Genomic DNA, 18,086 nt, shown 5'->3' on the forward strand with positions numbered 1-18,086 from the left:
GCTGCCAACTCCACCTTACAAGACTAAAAGTGCAATTGCTAAGAAGAGGTAAATGGTTTTTCCACAAGATTAAGTGCTTTTTATCTCTAATGTGAGATGATAGATTCTGCAGCACTGAAGGAAATACTTGGGGGCATAGTACAATATCATTACGTGCACAGAAAAGAAGACTGGAACGGAGAGATATATTTGGAGCTAATTATCCACCTGATTGACGGGAGAACAGTGGCGGGTCAGCCAGGTTAGCTGTGTGTGATCTAACATAACACCTGGACCTCTGCTACAGTAGAAGTCAGGCCCTGCAGAGAGACTGACCTCATTCTTAGTCGAACTATATCGCCATAGAACATACCAACAAAGCCACTTTTTACTTGCTAGTTTTTGATTTTTATTACGTAGCTTGTAAAGCATTTAGGATGCGTGTTTGCATCTTTGAGTGTGTGTGTGAGAGAGTGTGTTAAGGGGATGAGCTAATAATCTCCTGGTTTACTGACTTCTGGTTGGAAGAGTTACAATGTTGCTCCTTATTCTCACAAGATATTATTTGCCCAGTTAAACCATTTGGCATACAAGTGCAGCAACTTGCATCAAAAAGTGTAGGAATAATTGCAAAGAGAGAGCATCTTGTCCTGAGATCCTTTGCATGAAACTATTTTCTTTACTGAAGATGCTCCTCGCTCTTATTAAATCATCAAGATGACAAAGTTGAATTTTGGTTCATTGTGGCAAAATAACAATAATTAAGTCTTCTCTCAGGACTGATATTTTCCAAGCTGTAAAAAATCCGTCAGACCCAGCGAAGGCCTCTATGTGTCAAACGTTCCGATGTTGATTTTCTTAAAGAATTTTGTATCAGTTATTCCTATCATTATGATTATGCATTGTTTGTGTAAAGACCTAACAATATGGGTACTTGGCATTCTATGTGATTATGACTGTGTAATTAAAAGAAACACTTGACAATTGATGAAAAACTGTGTGTGATGAGAATATGGATGAGTGGTACATGACGTGGAGAGGGGGAAAAAAAAACCCATCTCTAAATCCATGCATTGTGCTCTTGATGTTATTCAATTCATTGGATTTGCTGCTGCATGCGAGGGGAGCTGACATATTTTCCATCACGTATCTTGTTTTCTGGCTCTCGTCTCTCCTATCCTCTCCTGGCACTCCAGTATTGACAGCGGTATTGATTGTATCTGGGTTACACACCTCAAACTCAGGGTAGTGGGCCCCCATGTCAGTCCCTTGGACATAAATGAGTCGGTGTAGAAATGAGCTATTTTGTACTCTTGGTTTTCACGTAAACAGATCTGCTTTTAGTGGATCCCAAGAAGGCGGTGCCATTCTTTGCTTGTACATGGGACAGAAAAAGACATATTCCAGTCCCTGAAACCAAAAACAGATTAAGAACCTCTTTTATATAACTCTGTCAGTTTGGAAATATATTGCGTTTGTGCTATGGAAGGAAAGGGAGAGTAGAGGCAGGCTGCTGAGGGACAGTGGGTGTTACGGGTCAAGGCAGTTCTGCTATTAACAAGATATCACCCACTTTGTTCTGTCTTCTTTTTCCCGTCCCCCCCTTCCTTTTCTTCCTGCCTCGTTACTCTTTTTTTCCCAGCTGTGAGGAGAGAAAATTAACCTGCACCAGGGGATTTACTCTATGTGCATGTCTTAAACCAGGCAGGATTAGGCGGTGCTGGTGCGAGCCTAAGAGCTATCAAAAAGGTCTCTTTTTTTTCTCTGTGTGAGACTCGACTAGAAACAATCATCTATCGCTCGGTACAGTCCTTCCCCCGCAGCTGTCGGTTGTTTTCCCAGACCTGTTGTGATGTCAAAACATCTGATTCCTTCTCCTTGTTATCAACCATTAGCATGTTCACACATTTCGTGCTGAGCGCGTACAGACTTTGACTGGTCAAAGGTTGTTCATATAAGGATTTATGATCTCCCCATAATTCACTTTCTAAACATGACTCAGGCTTTCTTTAGCCTCCAGGCAGGCATGGAGGCATGCTGCCAACAGAATTTATATCCATATATTTAGTTTCCAGCACTTGCATATATGATGAATTTCTTTTGAGGGCCAATGGGAAAATCTGCGAGGGCATACAGAAAATGTAATATGAACAGAACAAATGATTTGTTGATCTAATTTTGGCAGATATTGTAATTAGTGTTTGATTTGTCATATAGTGACTGATGAAAAGCAATTCCGTGTGCTTTGAAATCTTTTGGTGTTGTGTAGCTGAGAAAAGAATGCTGATTAGAGAGCCGTGGTCTGCATCCTGCAGATCACTACTGAGGATATTTGTTTGGATGAAGAATTGTGGGAGTGCACAGTATTGACTCAGTACAACAATGCACAAACAGAACCACACTCCATTGGCAAAGTCTGAGAAAATGCAGCCTATATGTTCCAAGAAATGAAAAATGTCTTTTTGAGTTAATCGAGGTATACCATAAGGTACTCCAAACACATGAGCGAGGCCAAAAACAGAATCAGTAAAACCTTGCCTGGGAACATCCAGAAATACAGTATGTTTTCTCTGTGCTTCCTGTAAACAGTCACTGTGAGGGGTAACTTGCTCAGCTCTCATTGGCAGGCATGAAATTTTGATTTCCATCTCTCACTGGGGATCTTTTCTAAGGTAACATGTTGAGTTCATTTTTGCCGGAGGTTATGCCGGGGATTAAAAAAGAAGCCACAATGAACCAGAAGCAGCAGTGTTGATATGTTATTGTCAATATACCCCAAATACATATTTTCTTTTTATCTGCCAGCTATTTCCATTATAAGGTAAGTAATTTCAAGCAGTAGTTCAGCATTTTGGTTAAAAGCCTTATTTGCTGTCTTGCTGGGAGTCAGATGAGTAAAAATCACAGACCGCTCTCACAAAAAAGAACGGCCATGTAGGTCGACTTTGCAAGCACCTTATCAAGACCCATGCTTATATTTTATGTAAGCTGTTACCCTGTAGGGATTGTAGCAATTATTACAAGAGCAGAGGAGGAATTAAGGTAACAAAAAGTGACAAAGTCCTTGTAATGTTTTTTAAAGTTGGAAGACATTGCTATAAAAAAATAAGCACAGGACTTTAACGTAGAAGACCGGTGGTCACAACCTAAAGTCAACTTCTGACGGCAACAGAGTGTAGTATTCTAGTATGTATGGCATATTATGCCGGTAATGTATGTGATCTGACATATGAAATCTGTCATGTGACATACATAATGTTACATTAGTAACAAAAGTAATTATTTAAAGCCAAACCATTATGTATTTTTTTAAACTTAACCATTTTTTAAAACTTTTGTAGCCTAAACCTAACCACAAGGTTTTCTAACATAACTGTGACTGTTTCGTAATGTTAAGGTCATATATAAAACTGTTGTTTTGGGGGCGGTCATATATGTTTTTTTGTAAGACAATGAAAATCTTCCTATTCTGTCATTTGTCTTTCTAGTAATTGTAAGACTACAGACAGCAGCTGGGTAGCTTAGCTTAGCCTAAAGACCAACCTGACCTCACTCCCAACTCGTCAAATACTGATGCTTGGTTAGCAGCCCTCTGCATCAGACACAATGCAACAATGCTCCCTTTACTGGTGGTACGACACAACGGATGGCAACATTTTTTTACTCTAACTAATGTGGTATACAAAGTGAAAGAGTCCGCATAAGGCACATGGGAATAGTGGTGAATGGGTCAAACAGACTCGGCACTGTCACCTAGGAGCTGACTGTTTGTGTCCCATGCGAAACCATCAACACATTTACATATTTTTAGCCCAACCATGATGTATTTTCTAACCCTGACCACATGATTTTGTTGCCTAAACCTAAGGATGTAAACCTAAAACTGAAGTGCATTACCATCGTTTTAAGCTTATTTTAAAAAATAATATAATAATTAATAATAATTTTGTAATAAGCGTAAATTGACACGCCATCTCTGTGCATCTAAAGCAGATGCAGGAAGAGCACCTAGAGCGTCACATTATGATGCTGAGGGCCACTGACAAAGCACTGGTATTTGACACATTGGGAACTGAGAAGGTGTTGTAAAGACTGGAAACAGAAGGAAACAGCTAGCATGGCTCTGTGTAGAGATAGCAAAACCTGTCTACTTTCTATCTGCATTCAAAAACAAATAGCAGGCATAGTTATGCCTCTGTTTCCAAAAATTGTGATAAGCTAAGCTAACAGCAGCTGCAGGCTGTAGCTTCATATTTAGCAGACAGACATGAGAGTGGCATTGATCTTCTCATCAAACTCTCTGCAAGACAGTGAATTAGCATACTTCCCAAAATGTGGAACAATCCCTTCAAGCACAGATTTCTTGAGAAACAGCGATCAACAGATCAGTTGTACTAATGTGCTTCTAAGTTCTGTGAATGCTTATAGCTAGTTTCCATGAGCATATTTCAGTACTGTACTCCCTGTTACGTTTGTACTTACCAGCCCACCATCCACTGGAAGGGATTTCTTCAAGGATGATTGAGCCAGAAGGGTCTTAAATTGGACAAAAAGAGCTCACTAGACAGAAGCGAGACACATTTTTTCTTTCTTTCTTTCTTTCTTTTTCTTTCTTTCTTTCTTTCTTTCTTTCTTTCTTTCTTTCTTTCTTTCTTTCTTTTTCTCCTTCTTTCTGTCTGTCTGCCTTCCAGAACAACCGGTAGCATCACATCTACTCAAATATGATTTTAAGTATCCAACATGGAGTACCTTTAAGCTAGCTATGGTCAAAATAATGAGTTCCAGGCTGTCAAATTCAAATGATTAACGTCAGCTGAAAATAGAGTCAGTGAAGTATGAAAGTATTCAAAGACAGTTGGCACAATTTGGAAGAAAAGTTGTCCTGTCTCCTGTGCACCACAACAGGATTTCTTTGTTAGTCCACCTTTTGTGCACTGTATGTCACCTGTAAAATTCATTTGAATGCTAATGCTTTTGTTAGGTGTCTCAGTGGACCCTCAGAAGAGGAAAAAAAAAGTCTCCTTACGTTTTTTTTTTTGTCCGTTTTAAGCTGTTGGTGGTGGTCCCTTTCCAATTCATATTCACTTGAAACAGGATGCTTAATGAATTTTTTTTTCTGCATGTCTTAAAGTAGAAGGAGGCAGAAACTCCCATCAGTCAACAAAATATATTCAGGATATATTCATTGCTTGGTCAGCATCTTCCTTTTGATTGTGTTTCTTTAATGATTCTGACATTCACGTAGTTTTTCACAAAAAATAGCGGTCTATTCGAGTAAAATCCTTTCAGCAACATTGTATGACATTATACGAACCAGAAGTGGAAAGGTTGTTCCAAACATTGAGCGTGATATATTGCATCTTCCGAGTTATTTCCTCATCCATATTAAGTGATCCTGCAGCAGCTTTGGTTTACTTAACATCAGGAAATCATTTGCAGCATGAAGCCAGTTAACAGCTTGACCTTTATAGCTGCCTTTTTTACTTCCCTTTGACAAACTGTCTGCTACATTCAGGGCCTTAAATCATAGTTATGTATCTCTTGGCCTGAAATTTAGATGAAGATATCTTGTATCTAACACATGCTGTACACAGTATGATGTAACAGTAATATAGCACTTTCTTTGGAGATGTTTCATTGTTTCTTTGATTTATTTCCCCTGATTCTGCAACAGCTCTGCTCTCCACACCGGGGAAATCAACAAAAAGCCAACAACAATTAAATGTATAAGATTTATAAGCAGCGCACCTAGTCATATTGTTGTTTCCTTAGTAATAAAACATCACTATGGTGCCTATGATAAAGACAGTGTGCCATGTGTCCACGGAGGATCCGCTTTAGAGGTAAAAAAGGAAAGTCATTCGGTTCTGCGAAAAGAAATTTCCCCTGTTTGGTAGTCTTACACACACACACACACACACACACACACACACACCACACGCACATATACACACACACACTCGACTCAAACTCTCCTTTCAAAGACAGCCTTGTGATTTGACAGCGGCTTATGTGACTGACAGACAAGCTGACTTGACAAAACCGAAACACAAAATAACAGTAATAAATAAAACATGTGAAATAGTTATACATTCCATCCAGATTCTTTCCACTGTCATCACTGTTATTTCAAATAATGAGTGCCTAAAATACATCATGATTGATCATGTGGATACGGATAAAATAATAAACTTATGAAACAACACAATCACATTAAAACAGGCCATTTTCATACCTGTAAATGTTTTGATTCCAACAAACTGCATAGAAACAGCAGAGCCACAAACACTGTCATCATAAACGGCTGTAAAATATTGCTCTTATTAAGTTTTTTTTTTCTGTGTAGGGACCTGTTTTGACAGAAGTCCCTCAGGCTCAATGCTGTGGGCTTCTCTGCTACTGCATGAGCGATCGCAGCATTAGTGCAGCAGAGGCATACAGTGCCACAGTGCTCTGAAACACCCCTAATAAAGATAAAAAGTACCAAACCCATCTTTATTACCACAGAGACTCTACAGTGAATGTTGTTAAAGGGCAGGGAAAAAAAGTTACACAGAACTGAATTGGAGGTGGATTGCTGTTGGATCACTGGGGTTTGACTGCTCTAACAACTTGAACCTCATAGCAGCTGGGATTTCCTCTACAGGGCCCTGTCTGATTTCTGTGCCGCAGATTCTTCCTCAGGTGTTTGTAAAGTGGCGCTGAATAATCTCTGGCATTTATTGAACTCTATTGGACACGCAGGAGCTGTAACAACACAAACAACTACAGGAATAAATGTTGGCAAATGTTTGTGTAAACCACAGATATGTTATATATGTATGTTTGATATGTTAAATTGTACATTTCATGTGTAGAAGACATGAAGAAACTTTTCATTTCAATTTTCAATTTTATGTTTTTGGCATAAAAACCATTTTGTTGGCGGTAGGAAAAGTCTGATGCTACAAACAGTTGGAAATGTCCCAACGTTCTGTTGAAAATATCTGCTTTTGTAGCTACAGACAGGATCGGAAATGTCCAGACATTTTGTTAAAATATGTTTGGTTTCAGCAAACATCTCATTAAAAATACCAGATTTTGTCCCCACATACACACGGATGGAAATGTCCCGAAATCTTGTTAAAAATATTTTTTTTTTTTATCACCACAAACAAGGCTGAAAATGTCCCGACATCTCATTGAAAATGCCCAGTTTGGTCACAAAGAACATGGCTTGAAATGTCCTGACATTTTGCTAAAAATACCCAGTTTTGTCGCCATAAACCCGGCTGGAGGTGTCCTGACATCTTGTTAAAAATACCAGGTTATGTAATCACAGACACAACTGTAAATGTCCCAGTGTCTTCTTAAAATTCTAGATGTTGGCACTACAAACACATCTGAAGATGTCTAGATGTGTCATTTAGAAATACAAGGTACAAGGTAGATTCATTTGTCATTTTTAAAAACTTAGTTTAAAACATGAAATTAAACGTTGTCCTTGATCCTGCCACATCTTTTGGTATTGAGGGATTTATAAGAATACCCAGCTTTGTTGGCACAAACAGAAAACGTCCAGACATCTAGTTAAGTAATACCCTGTTTTGTCACCGCTGGAAATGTTCCGACGTCAGATTAAAAATATCTATTTTTGACGCCATAAACACGGCTTGAAATGTCCCATCACTTTGTTAAATATGTGGTCTGCCGCTGTCTGCTACTTGGCAACCATCTCTCCTAGGTGACACGCCATCCACCATTCCCAACTCTTTCTGATGAGAAAGTCAGCTCGTATAATCAGAACTACATTAATTTAGAAATAATAATATGACAAGCACAAAAAGTACAAATGTTGTTTGCAGAAACATACATTGCCAACTTTTCATTCTGGTGACTGGGCTGGACAACACCAGCATCAGCTGGCACAGATAATACTGTGGCATAAATAATGAAACCACATTTTCAGCAAAACTTGTTTGCTAATTAGAGCATATATCTATCAGCAGAAGTGGATGTATATCACATTTCAAAGTAGTGTCATTATAATACTGTTTTATCATTTGACATTTTTTTGGCTTGAGGATCCAATCTCTTGGTTGCTCCATCCATCCCTGCCTCCATCAACAATGCATTGCTCATTTTTGCCAATGGGACAGTTAAAGTCTCACTTGTTGACAAATCATTTCAAGTGACAAACAGTGCAGTCTTGTACTGATATGATTGAAGTCCTACGTGTGACCATCCAGAGACTTCCAATCATCATTCATCACTCTAGTGCTGTTACAGACCTGGCTCCTCCGCTGATTTAAAATGCCAGTTTTGGTTGTTCTGAGGCTTTTTCTGTAAGAGTAGAAGATGCTTCAAATATCGATCTTTTTAAAAGTTACATATGAGAGTGCTTGCGGTGGTTTGATAACAGTGATTATCATCCTGTTTTTCTCTCTGTATGTTTCAAACACAACAAGCCAGAGTGAGAAAAGCTACTTCTGTAGAATACAATTACTTCTCTGCAACTCAATGCTACATTTACATCCAGTTCAATAACACACTAATCAGCTGAAGTAATGATTGCTCTGTATTTCCCTAGTCTAATCTATAACTCATGACATTTATGAATTGGCGTTTGACTATAAAACACCTTTGGCATTGTGCTTCTCAGAGACACGAGTTACTCTCTGCAGAACACCATGACTGTATGATTACTGTGGCTAGAAATAGTCAACTAATTAATTAGCGGCTAGCTGATGAGAATTTCTTTTTGTTGACTTCACTGTCCTGATTGCGCTCAAAATAATACCATTCATCACTGTTGGGTTCCTATTGAATAATTTCATTTTGGTACAATTAGCATGATTTCTATTTTCATACCTTATGCAATATGCATTTATTTTTTATTTTTTACAAAACTACATTGCTGTAATATTAATGCACTCTGTCCTTAATGCAGTCATCACTATAATGTTATGTTAACTTGTGTGGTCATGTGCAATGAGTGTTGTCATAGCAAATTGCTTTGCTTGGTTAGACTAGAGAGATATTTTAACATTTTAAACAGATTTTATTTATTTATCTGCTTTATTCAATGCATGGGAAACACATGCATGCCAGAACAGCAACAAAGCTGAAATTACTAAGCAACAGTGGAGTTTTTATGGGGTCATTTGAAATGTGTTTGACTTGCCTCTAAAGGACAACTATGGAGTCTGGGAGTTGTAGAAAATATTACAATAACTTTTAAACACACGATCGTCTGTACATGACATCTATAATTTGTATTTGAATTGCAAAACGGACACACATATTAATAAAACATGCTCATGTAATAAATTCATATATTAGTAGCTGCACTGATGTGCATATTTACAGCGGTATTAGTGGTTTCTCATAAACAGACATTCTGATATTCAATATTTATGTTACTGTCAACAAATCCCATTAAAAGACCACAACGACGGATGTGTTCGTACATCTCTCAATACTTTCCTACTTTCCCAGCCTCTCTGTTGTTCTCATCCCCAAACATATTGTTTCCTACTTAAGGCGTAAATCTAAACATAGGAGTCGCAAATGTATACTTTCATTTTTAAAGGCTTTATAATTCTATGTAACAGCTGGTCACTGTAGTTTATATTAAAGATTACTTAAAGGAGATTAAATAGCACATCCATTGGGGTCTATATTCAGGCACATTATCTGATGCTCTAGTGAGTATTTTCAGCAGCATGACCGTGTATGTGGGATCCACTCAAAATAAACTACAGTGCCCATGCATATCATAATAGTAATAAATAAAACATTAGATATTTAAGACTTTTCCTTTAAACCTTGGATTTAGTAGGTAAAGCTAGGGATATTTTCAGCCCTCTTGCCAGAAGGAAATGTTATGATTCTGAAAACCACAGTTACATTTGTAAGATTCATAGGCATCATATCAACATTTTTTAAGAGACACCTCGGTGAGACGCATGCCAAGCTGCAGACCACTGTTCGAGACCAACAGCAACAAAGCTGGTTGTTTTTTAACAAGTCATCACCACTATCCAGTGGCTTTTTAGCCACCAAACATGGCTGTTTTTTTACTGAGAAATGCCTGCATATTATTAGGTATAGTGCCACAGAAAGAAACGTGTTTTACAAAGACATCGCTGCATTTCTACCTGGTATAGTGCCTCCAAATGTGGTGGATTTTTACAGAGACATCACTTGGTATCTACCAGGTATAGAGCTGCAAAAAGTGAGTTTTTTGCTGATACATCGCTGTGTTTTCTGACTGGACAGTATCCAAAAAGTGGTTGTCTTTTACAGACACGTCACTGAATTTCCTGCTGGGACAGTGCCCCAAAAAGTGGTTGCTTTTTACTGAGACTTTTCTGTATTCTCTGCTTGGATAGAAAAACAAGTGTTTTTTTACCAATACATTGCTGGGTAGCTACTAGGTATGGTGCTACAAATAGTTGTTGTGCTTTACTGAGACATTGCTGCATTTCCTGCCAGGATAGTGGTATGATTAGTGGTTGTTTGTTACCAAGACTTTACTCCATTTCCAGCTTGGATTGTGCCACCAAAACCGTGTATTTTAAGCCAAAATATGATCTTTTTCTTACTACAGCCAAGAGCCATTTTTGTGCCACATCACAACACATGTATCCATGATTTGCAAACATGCACAATACCAACATTCATCCTTGCAACTGAGTTGGTATTTTACCTAAATGAAGCATACTTTAGAAATCTTTATCGTCATTGAAAAACACGTCTCCTCTCAATAAATTCATGCAATTTAATTAGCAAGTAAATTAATCTAAACACGGCAAGTGGCACATTCTTTGCATGAATGATAAAGTTGTGCGTGACAGATAACAAACACCATCGTTGTACTCAATGCACAATGTGTAACCTCTCACCAAGAGTCACATTTAATGCATTGTAACAATGCATCATGTTTATATTAATAAAACATTAAATTAATTAATAAAGAACCAAACATTTATTAACAAGATATAAGCTGTGCAACACTGTGCAGAGCCAAACAACTGGTCATCTCTTTAAGTCTATAGCCTTACCCTCTCAGCTCATTTGTGCAGTGAGTCATTAAAACAGTCATTAAACATCTTGATGAGGATTGACCCATGCAACTGCTTGAGCATACACCACCTTATCATGCATACACACTCAGGATATTGAACTTCGCTACAACAGTGTTTCAACTGCAACATAACTAATGAGACTACATGTTCTTCTCAAAGCCTGCTCCACTTATCTTGACTCGTGACCCAAGACAAAGCTTTTTGTTTTTATCCGATATGTCCGGCCAGGGAAAGTATTATGTGGCTGAGAATCTATAGTCTGATGTAAATAAGAGGAAATATATGGAGCAGTAAAAATCTATGATGAACAGTACACTGCCTTTCCCATGCACTGTATAAAAAACACAATTATTTATTCTGTTAAAGGTCTGAGAACAGCCCTTTTGTGCAAACTAATTCAGTGTTATGCTGCTGGTGTCAGCTCGACTCAAAACTTGCAATGTAGTTTCTAACTATTCATCTGAACAATGTAGAAAAACTGCACAGATTGGATGGTCCTGCCCATCTAATCCTTACTGAACTGTGTGATATTCAGCATCTGTGTGTCTTAAGTGGAGTAAAGCGAGAGCTTCTCTGGTTCACTTCACAGTTCTGCAAAATCACAAATGAAAAGCGTCGAGTATTTCTGTCCAGCTTCTTTCTCTTCATCACACTAGACTTGTGTCAAAACTGTTTTTTTCCTTCCAGGTTAAATGGGCAGCTCAATTCAGAGCGGGCGATCCACCCACACCATCAATTTATCTGGATGAATGGTGCGTGTGTGCGTGCGTGTGAGTGTGTGTGTGTGTGTGTGTGTGAGAGAGAGAGAGAGAGAGAGAGAGAAGTTTTAGACCTTCAGAGTATTATGTGAGGTCATTCCTTGATGTCTTCTGGCTCGTCCTTGCTTCTTAACAGGCTAGTTTATGGTTTGTAGTTTGATTTAAAGTCAAAGTCAGTATCGGGCGAGGGTTAATAATAAGTTAAAGCAGTTGTGATCAATATCTTTATATTAACAATGGCTCAAATAGTGTATAATGTGAAATGTTTCTTATAATGATAAATCCACAGAGAATTATCTCCCTGCAGCTCCCAGCAGCTTCACCAAGTGTCTAAGCATCTTTCAGCTTATTGTTTTGGTTTTATGGTCCACAACTTAACTGTTTTGGTTCAGTTTCAATGCACTTAATCTGTTTCCAGCTGAGTTAGAAAGCTCTAAAAAAGGACTTTACACAGCCTGCCCAGCACCAAACAACAGGCAGACAAAGTTAGTGACTAGCTTGTGAACATAGTGGGACATTAGCAGGTAAAGACACTATTATTATATTATATATATATATATATATATATATATATATATATATGTGTGTGTATCTGTGTGTGTGTGTGTGTGTGTGTGCGTGTGTGTGTGTGTGTATATATATATATATAATATTTTTTTCTTTGTGAGACGGTGGAGACCAAAACAGAGCAAAAAGTGGAGAGGGGAATTTATATGATTTTATCGATACAATGCCATTATCAATTCAGCTTGTCGGTCCGATTCTGAATTAATTCACTTATTGATTCCTGATTAATTTTCTTTAAGAGAAAACTTAACTAAATATCAATTCAAATGGATGTAATGAGACAAAGAATGTGTTAAGCCTGCCTGCTTGGCACCGATTGTGGAAGCCTCAGGGGACAACGGCTAATATTTCGGCGGTTATGGTGTAGTCAGCGGATATTCTGCCTAAATTTCTTCTTCCATGTGCTGGTCATTGTTTATTAATATCTAGAAACAGATATGTGTATAGTACTGCAGGTGCACTTTTTAAAAATCTAATAAAGAGCTAACTCATCATCAGACAAAAGCTGATGGTTTTCGAGATAGTATTTCAGTTGATACATTCCACGTCTCCACATGCTGCTAAAATGTGATTGGTTAATACTACTCAGACTCCAAACAGAAACCAGAACACGTCTGATACCGAAATCTTGTCCTGCTGCTGACAGATTATGCATTCATATACAGATATCCCTTTATAGAGATAAGCGTGGCACTAATGTTATCATAACGTAGAATATTTACTCTTGGGACAGACGTGCTTCTCAGTTGGGAAGCATAGCATGTCTAACACTTGACATTCCTGGAATTTTAAGCTGTTACTGTCTGAATGAGGTTGCTGCATGTTCATTTTTTAAGCTATTGCAAATGTAGTGGTGTCTAGTGAAACTAGACAGCTTAAGGCATCCATTGGTACCAACTGTTTTGGCACTGTTTGCAAAAAATAACACTCCAAATTTAGGCTCCAAATTTATTCTAAAATTAGTCAAGGGAAGAACTAGCATGGCATGAATTCTCACCTCAAGATATCAGAAGGAAAATTAGTTCTATTGGTTCCCAAGATTCTCCTGTAAACTTGAAAAGGCTTGCTCCAAGTAAATGTTTTGTTACAACAAACCTTTCCTACAAACGATATATGCATTCAAATTAAAGCTGTATATTTGTCTTTTTAAGGAAAAGGACAACCAGTCTATTTGAGGACCAATGACTTTCTTAACATGCAAATATTCATAACACATTCAAACAGGATTGTTTTGCAACTCAAAATTTTACTGTCAAAAACAAATAACTAATAATATTAACTGTAAATTAAGAAACCAAAGTATATCAGTCCTAAACTCTCTTATTGACATATATTTAAAAAAAAAAAAAAACAAACTATACAGCATAATCAAATTCCTGATGGCTTTTGGTTTTGGTTTGCCGCCCCGAGTTTTTTAATGGCTCCATCTCGCCATCTCTATGTAATATTTCTGGTAGCGCCACTAATGGTATTTATTACAGGCAGAAATAGTGACCAGAAATGAAAAGTCAAATATAGTAATGGAACAAATGGTAAATAAGGAGGCAGGCCACATGAGGTGAATAAGGTAATAACATGTCAATCTTGTTTACAGCTTCATGACAGAGTTACATGTTGTTTTTATACTTCAGAAGCAAATGCACAGCTTTCCCAAAATGTTGAACTATTCCTTTTAAGTTTGTGTTAGTTTTAAGGTTAGAGCTGGGAAAAGCAGCAGTTTGTAAATGACAACAGTGGACTGAGTGTGTAGTAGCCTGAGTGCTTGTGTAATTACTGTGTGAGGGTGTCATGCTTTTATTACTGCCCAGAATCGACTCTAACAGCCTGACTACAACAAAGTCAAGTTCACTAATTTGTAGCTGTGACAGACAAACAGCATCAAAAGAATGCAAATTCCACCCCACAAACTATTGTTAGTGTTTTGATGAAAATTGCAGTCACTCTATGAATTATTATGTCGCTTTCAAGCATGGCCAAGCATGTATGCAAATCCATTCAACTGAGTTTCAACTCTGCAGAAATAATTTCCTCCAAATGAACGCTTATGTGTTTCTTTATTGACTGAGGATACAGACAATAAAGCGTAACATCGTGCTCATTTTCATCACCCGTCTTTTTCTATAACACAGACGGGGGAACAAGGCTGTTTTTCCAAGAATATTTCTCTTAATTTTTCATTTTATAAAAAAATACGGAGAAGACGGCATTAAATTACATCATTATATCATAATTCCCTGATGTGTGTGGGAAATACGAGCTATCGTAGAAGCAGAGAGGGGAAGAGGGATGTGAAAGTTCTTTTTCAGAGAATACAATTTCTATCCCACTCCTGCAAGCAAGGCTTAGGGGACCGTACTCTCCATGGACTCTCTCTGTGTGCCAGACTTCACTGGGTTTAGCACGAGAAGCACAACTTATTGGATTATGGGGTCCACCGTCCATGCTCACATTGCTGCAGGCTGTGTGTGTGTGCGCGTGTGTGTGCGGGTGCATATGTGGGTGGGCAGCTTGCGCACTGAGGAAGGGATGGAGTAGTAAATACACAATAAATTCTCATTTACTTTCGTATTTTATGTGCAGAATTTCTCACAGAGCCCTGCCTTTTCATGTTCAGAGGTTAGAAGTTTAAGCAGGCCCACTGAGCGACCTACTGTAAATGAAGCGGGGCTGTCGGGGCTTTTTCTTGTTTCATGTGGGTTTAACTGCACCTGCTAATTTCAGTCCTCGGGAAGTGTTTCGTCTGCATGCACAGGATAAGGTTTTGGCACACGTTATTGCTTAGATGGACTCTCGGCTCATCATAATTGTCCATATGCGGACAGAGATTCGCAGTGGAAGTGATTTACTGGAACAAAAACGCTCTCTATGGGTGTCCTTGGTGCCTATTCGATGGAGTAACCCTGCTCACCCTTCTCAAATTTGTGTGGGATGTTGTATTTTCAGGCTGAAGTCAATTTCTCTCTCTCTATTTCTAATGTGCCCCCATCACCATTTGCTTTTATACCCGCTTTCAATGCAAAAACAAAATCACGGTAATGCTGTCCCTAGTTGCAATAGTTTCAATATCATTAATATTGGAGAGTGAGAGCAAAGTAGGCAACTGCTGGGATTTTGTCCTGCTGTGTCCAGCATCATTCAAGCATGCTTTGATGGTAGCTCTGCCCTTTCCTTAGTGGGTTACTTACTGAGAAAAAGAATCACAGAGGCTGGGAGGATTCCTCGCATTTGCCTCTTTATTATTTATTCTGCGGCATGGCACATGGAAAAGCATGCAGGGCTGGAGTAGCTGAAAATGTGCCCTGCACAGAGAGAGGGAAAAATCATCCGGATTTCACAGTATAACAAGAGAACACATACCTCTGCGCTCATTAATGCACGGTGTAACTAACACCACCCAGGCTTCAAAGTATATGTTTATGATGGTCAGGACATCTGTGAATAACGACTGATTGTTGTAAAGGAGACATAAAAATCAATTTTCGCTGTCAGAGTGGACATTTAATTGCTGAGATTCAGGGGGGGGTCATGAATATAGTGTGCGGTCCAGAATGAGCTGGCTGTATTCCACTCACGTAGCTCTTTGAGGGGCTGAGTGACTGCCTCCCTCTGCCAGAAGCGCCATCCACGTCCCAGTGGCGTTCCACCTTAAAAAGACGAATATATGTGCCTGACATTGACACACCGTGACTCACGCAGCCGTGCTATTTCAGTATGGCTGCTGGCAAGCCCAGCCTCTCTGTAGCCTCTCCCCTCCCCGCTTTGGTCATTTGTTTGCCTCCTCTGCTAGACTGTTTACTTGTAATTTGGACATCTGTCAAGGTGGTTTGTTTGCTACCCTGTGGTGTGATTAGGCTACCTTTGCCAAATCTGGGAAGATGGATGAGGTTATAGCAAGTCTTGGCGGTAAAGACGAGGCTGGATTTTGGCTACCTCTCATCAGCTGAGTTTAGAGGAATAATTAAGAAAGCGTTGGGTGAACAAAAAGGGTGCCGTGTCACTGAGGTCACAAATGTATTCATCACACTCTTTTGCAGTCTTAATGGCGGTCTTGTGCAGCGTTGCAGTATGGTCCGTTTAGTCCCACCTTGTCCTGTCACAGTCTGTTCAGCACTCTGGTGCCAAAACCTTCTCTTACACCGGGGGGGGGGGGCAATTAACCACCTGCTGGTAAAGCAGCTATACGGTGTAGCTTCTCACACTCTGACATTTGCAGGATCTCTCATGAACACATTCATGTGCAGATTTATGGATGTGGTGTCACTCGTGCACGCTGCACGAGGCTCAGGTATACAGCTTGCAAACACAGCTTGAAACAAAAGGGGGAAAGGGGGGCGGCCCTCACATTTGCTCTCTGATCATGTTTCATCCTGAGCGTTACTAATTTGTTCATCTCCTTAATGAACATTATTGGCAGGATCACATTAACCCAGCACTTACGTTTCCTAATGGCAAACGTCATGCTCCGTGCTCACATCACCTACTGTACGCTCTCTCAAAATCAATATGGAATAATTTCACTGCTCCATCCAACTTTATCGACAGTGTCTTTCTTTTACTTTTTGGGTCATTGGCCACAGAGAGATTTGGGTTGTTAAAAACAGCAAACCACCTTGGACACTCATTTGAAGCTGTTTAAAGGTCCAGTGTGTAGGATTTAGGGGGATAATTGGCAAAAAATATAATGTAATCGGGATGTTGCCTTTAATAAGAAAAAGAACATTAATGTTATTGTTACCTTAGAAAGTTTATCTACATAGGAAGCAGGTCCTTGAGTCTGCCATGTTGCACCACGATGTTTCTACAGTAGCCTAGAATGGACAAACCAAACACTGGCTCTAGATAGGATCATTCGCATTTTGGTGCCAGCCACCATGATACATGGATAGCTGCAGCCACATTCTGTTTGAAACTGACATGACACGCCCCCTACAAACCATTCCCACCACCTGTACAATACAAATGCTCTAACGCCACCATTATTTGAACCAACATCCCAGGAAGTAGTTTTTTTTACTTTATAGGCCACTGATCAACTCTAATAGGAATGAATGGTGCCCTATCTCCATGCTATATCCAGGTTTTCTTAAAACATCTATGAGTTGTGCTTAAGATTGTATATAAAAATGGACTCATCTTCCCACCACTGTGCAAGTACACCATTTGACACACATCAATCAGGGGCCTTTGCAAATAATTCAGCTCCCACGAATGTCTGGATCAGTTAATAGGTGAGCACACATTAGCGACCCTAACACTGTCGGACAAACAGTGATTAGTAACTTGAAACTGCTTATTCAGTGTTTTTATTGGTTTAAATCACAGGGTTGGTTTTGTTTTTTGTTTTTTGAGAGGAAGAGACATCTGTGAACAATTTGGCTCTGGTTAAAAAAACCTCCTAAACGATGAAAGAATTCTAACCAGGGGTTCAATTTTGTCACACGGGTGAAGTTTCAGCCGGCTGCAATTTTCCCTGCTAGCACTAAATCCTTTACACTGCTACTTCAAATTGAACCTCTCAAATTTGGTAAATCATTCATAGCTGATAAGAAGTGTTGACACTGTAGGCTGGCTCAAAATAATACAGCTGATAAGCATAGTCATCTAATAAAAGCTTTGTTTACTGACTGAATACTGCAGCAGCTTGCAGCTCTGTCATCATCTTGTCACTGAAAACAGCACAGGTCTCACTGTGTGACGTCTGTCTGCAAGTGTT

This window comes from Plectropomus leopardus, chromosome 6 (genome assembly GCF_008729295.1).
Source record: "Plectropomus leopardus isolate mb chromosome 6, YSFRI_Pleo_2.0, whole genome shotgun sequence".
NCBI classification, from domain to species: domain Eukaryota; kingdom Metazoa; phylum Chordata; class Actinopteri; order Perciformes; family Serranidae; genus Plectropomus; species Plectropomus leopardus.